Source organism: Mauremys mutica, chromosome 20 (genome assembly GCF_020497125.1).
Source record: "Mauremys mutica isolate MM-2020 ecotype Southern chromosome 20, ASM2049712v1, whole genome shotgun sequence".
Lineage (NCBI taxonomy): Eukaryota > Metazoa > Chordata > Testudines > Geoemydidae > Mauremys > Mauremys mutica.
Window position 1 is genome coordinate 12,460,726 of NC_059091.1, and position 6,384 is coordinate 12,467,109.

Genomic DNA, 6,384 nt, shown 5'->3' on the forward strand with positions numbered 1-6,384 from the left:
GAACTCCTTGCCAGAGGATGTTGTGAAGACCAAGACTATAATGGGGTTCAAAAGAACTAGATAAGTTCATGGAGGATAGATCCTCCAACAACTATTAGCCAGGATGGGCAGGGATGGCATCCCTAGCCTTTCATTGCCAGAAGCTGGGAATGAGCGACAAGGGATTGATTGCTTGATGATTACCGGTTCTATTCATTCCCTCTGGGACACTTGACATTGGCCACTGACAGAAGACAGGATACTGGGACAGATGGAACATTGGTCTGACCCAGTATGGTCGTTCTTACGCCTCTTAAGATCTAGTGGCCCCTTATAGCCTGACCTAGTTATCACAGGTCAGGAATTTCACCGTTACCCCCATATCAAGCCTAGTAACCTGTTTGACTAAAGCATCTTCCAAAAGGCCTCCAGCCTGGATTTGAAGAGCCAGCCCAAGGGAAGGAGAATCCATCCCCTTCCCCTAGGAGTTTATTCCAAGGGTTTACCATCACCACCATGGAAAAATGTGCCCGGTTTCTAATTTGAATGTTTCTGTCCGCTTTCACCTTCAGCTACAGCTTCTTGCTCTAACTTTCTCATCTAGACTGAAGAGCCTTTTAGATCCCACTGTTTCTCCCAAGGGAGGTTCTCCGAGACCTCTCAGTCGTGTTTAGAAGCTGAACAGCCTGAGCCCCCTGGGTCTCACTGGAGGCATCCTCCACCCCTCGAACCATTTCTGTAGCCCTTTTCTGCACCCTCCTTAATTTTTCAACACTTCTTTAAATTAGGGCTCTTGGTTAATTGCAGTTAACTCCCACAATTAACTCAAAACAATTAATTGCAATTAAGTGCACTGTTAAACAATAGAATGCCAATTGAAATGTATTAAATATTTTGGATGTTTTCCTACACTTTCAAATATATCAATTACAACATAATACAAAGCAAACAGCGCTCTATTTTTTATTACAAATATTTGCACTGTAAAAACGATTGGAAAAAATAGTATTTTTCAATTCACCTCTTCCAGGTACTGTACTGCAATCTCTTTATCATGAAAGTGCAACTTACAAATGTAGTGGGTTTTTTTGTCTTGCATAACTGCACTCAAAAACGAAACAATGAAAAACTTTAAATTCTCCTTGTGTTAAGATCCAAGGGGTTGGATCGGTGTTCACCAGGAACTTGGTGAAGAAGTCTCTCAAGACTATCCAGGGAAGGGAGTTAGTACTTGGGAGTGGTGGCAGCAAAAACCAGATCTAAGCTGGTAATTCAGTTTAGGGGTTCATATGCAGGTCCTCATATGTGTACTCTAAAGTCCAGAGTGGGGAAGGAACCTTGACAAGACTGAAGATGGAATGTCGGTATTTAGATGCTGTGATAGCCCCAGGCCAGTTGGGAACAGCAGAGTAGTCGAAGGGAGATATACTGGCCCCTGGATAAGCAGTTTTCTGTTCCCTGAGTGACCAGAGCAGGGGCTGCTCCAGGCTTATGAGAACACCTGGCTCCAATTAACCTGCTAAGATTCAGGTGAGGCTGTTAAGCACTTGACTTTAATTAAGGCCCCTCTGGTGCTATAAAAGGGCTCACTCCAGTCAGGCCAGGGGAGCTAGAGAACCAGAGGAGAGGAAGTGTGTGCGAGGAACTGGGAGCAAGAGGTGTACAGGAAGCCGAGAGGGAGCAGGCACACTGCGGGAGGACTGAGAAGTACAAGCGTTATCAGACATCAGGAGGAAGGTCCTGTGGTGAGGATAAAGAAGGTGTTGGGAGGAGGCCATGGGGAAGTAGCCCAGGGAGTTGTAGCTGTTGTACAACTGTCCCAGGAGACACTCTAGACAGCATGCAGTCCACAGGGCCCTGGGTTTGGAATCCCGGAGTAGAGGGCGGGTCCCGGGTTCCCCCCAAACCTCCCAACTCCTTATCAAACAGAGGAGGAATTGACCTGGACTGGGCTGGGCTGTTTTCCTGATCCACAGGGTAAATCTGTAAGGCGAGCAAATCCGCCAATAAGCGCAAGGTAGATGAGGAATTTTGTCACAATTTAAAAAAAACATCTGAGGGAGACATGGGGAAGATGGCTCCATGCACAGCCTGAATGGAAGGGGTTGTAATAAGCCAGCAAAACAGCAGTCTGGGAAACTTTACATTTTCCATACAAACTAGTATAAACAAAGCTACAGGAGCAGAGCCAGCAGAAAGCAACTAATTTGCATCAAATGAACCAAACTGCCAGAACTATTGTATTCAAAGTGCTTTTTGACTCTGAAAAGAGACTCTATCTAAATTCTATCACGGGGTCCCATGTCCATCATCTCTCTGAGACGCCACAGTAGTAACTGATTATGATTATGAGCAATCGGAACATTAAGAATGGCCATACTGGATCAGAACAATGGTCCGATCTAGCCCAGTATCCTGTCTTCTGACAGGGGCCAATACCAGGTGCTTCAAGAGTGAATGAACAGAGCAGGTAATCGTCAAGTGATCTATCCCATGTCCACCCATTTCCAGGGCCGCCCGGGGGGGTGGGGGGGGGGCAATTGGGGCAATTTGTCCCCTGCCCTGAAGGAGGCCCCATGAGAATATAGATATTCTACAGTATTGCAACATTTATTTATGGAACAGGCCCCTGAAATTGCTTTGCCCCAGGCCCTCTGAATCATCTGGGTGACCCTGGATTGGATGAAAGTCTATGGATACCGGGACACGGGCGCTGAGGTGACGCTGGCCCATACCGAGCGTGGTAGCTCCATATCAGATGATGCCCAACACCTATCTGACCCTGACAGGGGTGGGTGGGTACCGCCATTACAAGGTGTGCCCGTGGCAAAGGTACAACTTGAAAGGGGGGGGACAAGGAGGGCCCCCAAAGAAGTGGGTGTGCAACCACCATTTACCCGACTGAGGTTGTTAATGGGGGGAACATGGAGAACTGGTCCAAAGCAACCCCAAGGGTGCCCCGTTCGTGAGCCATAGCCCGAGCCTGCAAGGGACCCTGTAGCCCTGACCTCGGGGAGCAGGACCCTACTCTGATGGGGAGAGGAATTGCCAGAGGATCACAGCTCAAGGAGGCAGTGACTTAAGAGCCAGACGGTGAGAGAGAGCAGGTCTCCATCCCTGTCCTCAGTGGCTGAGTTCCAGGCCGGAGTTTGCAGAAAAATCCCTCCTTGTGGAAGATAAGGTACCTGGCTGAGACCTCAGTGTGGTACAGACCATTTGGGGAGGTTGCTGGAAAAGTTTTTCCTGTTGGGATCAGGGGTACCTGTACCGAGAATGGGTATTCCCCAGGGGAAATGTGAGTCATGGGAAATCAGGAGGCAGCTGGTGGTACCCCGGCAGTATCGCAGCCAGCGGCTGTGCTGGTCCCATGACAATCCCCTCTCAGGGCACCAGGGAGTCTGACGTACTCCCAGCAGAGGCTTGACTACGGAAACTTTTACTGGCCTGGGGTCTTTACTACTGTCCGACAGAACTGCCGATCCTGTGACCCCTGCCAGAGGGTGAGGAAGGCCTGAGACAAGGGGAAAATGGCTTTAGGACCCTTGCCCAGCACAGAGAGAACCTTTCCAGAGAAGTGGCCAAGTCAAAAGGGGTGTTCTTTCTTAACCAAAGAGAACCATGAATCTCAGCCCCTCCAGACTGGACCACTGGGACAAGATTTCCCAAAAAGGGGGTGGGGGGCAAAAATAAAAAGAAGAAAAGGGGGGGAAGGGGGGGGGGGGGTCGGGGTGTGTACAGTTTGAAACCCCCAGGAGTATTGGGGGGGAGGGGGGAAATGACACAGGCTGCATAAGCCTTCCCACCTGCCAGACTACGAGTGCCCTTGAGCAACACCCCTCCAACTTAAAGGGGGGCGTGAAACTGGAAGGTGCCCTGGTGTAATTCTCCCCCAATGGTAAGGAGGGAGGGATGAATGGGGCATCCATGGGAATGTAGGTAGGTTTGAAACTTCCCCAAGGTCACTGGCTGCTGAAGTGACCCTGCTCAATTTGTGTCTCGAAGGGGGGAGAGATGTGATGAAGTGGGAATGTTTCTTGCTGTGTTATGATGAATGCTGAGTGGGGGAGTATTGGACCTGGGAAGGGTTGCAGGGGAGTGGGGCTGGGACGTGCCTTGGGGAAGGGAGCATACTCTGAGCACGTAACCTGAGAACCAGGAGGGGGGTTGGTAGGCCAGGTGACAACCTCTGCCCTGGGAAAACTGGACCAAAGGCTGAGAGGAGGAGCTGGGGGAGTCGGGAGGACCATGAGTGATGAGGCTGGAGGGAGTTTCAGTTTGAAAAGCTGGCTGGGAAAATGAGAGGAGAGGGGCTCCCCGACGGGGCTTGGGCTTCCCAAACAAGGGCTGGTGGCCTCTCTGGGTTGGCCCCCAGATGGCGGACCTAAACTAAAGGGGGTCCTGTTTGTTTTGTCTATAGCGGCAAGACCTGTATATTGACCTGTGTTCCTGTCATCTAAATAAAACCTGTTTTACTACGGCTGGCTAAGGAGTCCCGTCTAACTGCAAAGAGAAGTGGGGGTTGCAGGATCCTGTGGCATCCCCAGGAACCCCGCCTGGGGGGGGACTCGCTGTGGGAAAGTGCACGGAGGGGCATACGCTGAATGCTCCAAGGAGAGCACCCAGGAGGTGAATGCCGTGTGAGCTTCTTGCCCTGGAGACAGTCTGCTCCAAGGGAGAGGATGGCTCCCCAAAGTCTCTGACTGGTTTTATGGTGGGGAGCAGTTCCAGAGCATCGCCTCGGGACTCCATCAAAAAAAACGGTTCTTAACAAAATGCAAATACTTGACTGTAATAACTACACCATGGGGCTCCGGTGATGTGATAAAGTGAGATTCAGCATCTGAACGCAGCAGTTCTAAACACCAAACACATTTGCATCAAACTTCACATCTGTTCTAACAATGGGAAACACACTGGGTGAAGCCAGCCTGGTTCCTGGTCTCTGCATTTGGTCAGTGTTCAGTGAGGCATGGGGGCCTTGGCATGAGCTGGCTCCTGGTCTGCCAGCAGCACAGGGCCTTGCTGCTTCCTCAGCCTCTCACGCCGAGTCCCTCCTTGCGGAGGTCAATGGCACTGAGGCCATAGGTGCTGACGTCTGCTGGTGCCGGTGGGTGCTGCCCCCTCCGCGCCTGGCCCTGCCCTCACTACACCCCAGCCCTACCCCCTCCCACTCATGCCCTGCCCCCATTCGAACCCCTTCCCCAAAGTCCCCACCTTAACTCTGCCCCCTCCCTGCCCCTATTCCAACCCCTTCCCCAAATCCCTGCCAACCTCCACCTCCTCCCCTGAGCGCGCTGCGTTCCCGCTCCTCCCCTTCCCTGCTGGAGCTTGTTACGCTGGCAAGCACTGGGAGGCAGGCAGAGGAGTGGAGACGCGGCCCGCTCGGGGAAGAGGCAGAGGTGGAGGTGAGGTAGGTCGGGGGGAAGCTTGGCTGACAGTGGGTGCAGAGCACCCACTAATTTTTCCCCTGGGTGCTCCAGCCCCGGAGCACCCACAGAGTCAGCGCCTATGACTGTGGTGGACTGGAGTCCCATTCCTCCAGTCCCCCTTTGTCCTCTCCCAATGCAGCGTGAGGGCCTTCCCTGCAGCTCCTACCAAATGGATCCAGAGGCTGCTGCCGCCAAGTGCCCTGCCCCGAGCACCCCATCCCTTCCCTCTGCACCTTGTTAGCCCATTACAGCGCCCTCGCCAGGGGTTCCCTGTGCGTGCCCCCCCCCCCGGGGCTGCAGGCCGATTGGGCAGGTGGGATGGCAGCCCCCCCGTTCCTCCCCCCCGGGTGCTGGGACTCAGGCCTAGGAAACATTAAACCCTGCACAGCTGGAATGGGGAAGGGGTTGGTTGCCATGGAGCTGGGGGTATTCATGCTGGGCTGTGGCTCTGCTGAGGTTAGTGGGGTGCTCCAGAGAGTTCAGGCTCGGCCGGAGCTGTAGGCTGTCCCCCAGGTCTCCTGGCAGCCTGTCTGTGGGTGCGCACCTTGGGGGCAGGCCTGCCCCTCACCCTGGTGCTGGGGCTGACGTTCCTCTCTATCCTCCACCCCACCCCCCAACAGGACGTCAGCCTTTACTTCATGCTGTGGGGCTGCCTGCACGTCTACCAGCGCCTGCCCGACAAGGCGGAGGACGTGTGCCGCGTCCTGACGCACCCGGCGGGATGGTGGGCCAGCTGGCTGGGCTGACCGGGGAGCCCCTCATCTTCACCATCAAGGCCAACCGTGACTGCACCTTCCTCAAGATCTCCAAGTCGGACTGGTGTCCCCCTTCCCCTCCTCTCCTGTGGGCAGGCTCTGCCCACCTCCCACCCCACTTCCATCTAGACTGGTGGCCCTGCCCTGGCCAGATTGGGGCTGTGTCCCATTCCCCACCCCCATAACCAGCCAGTTGGGCAGATGTCTCTTCTGGAGCGTTT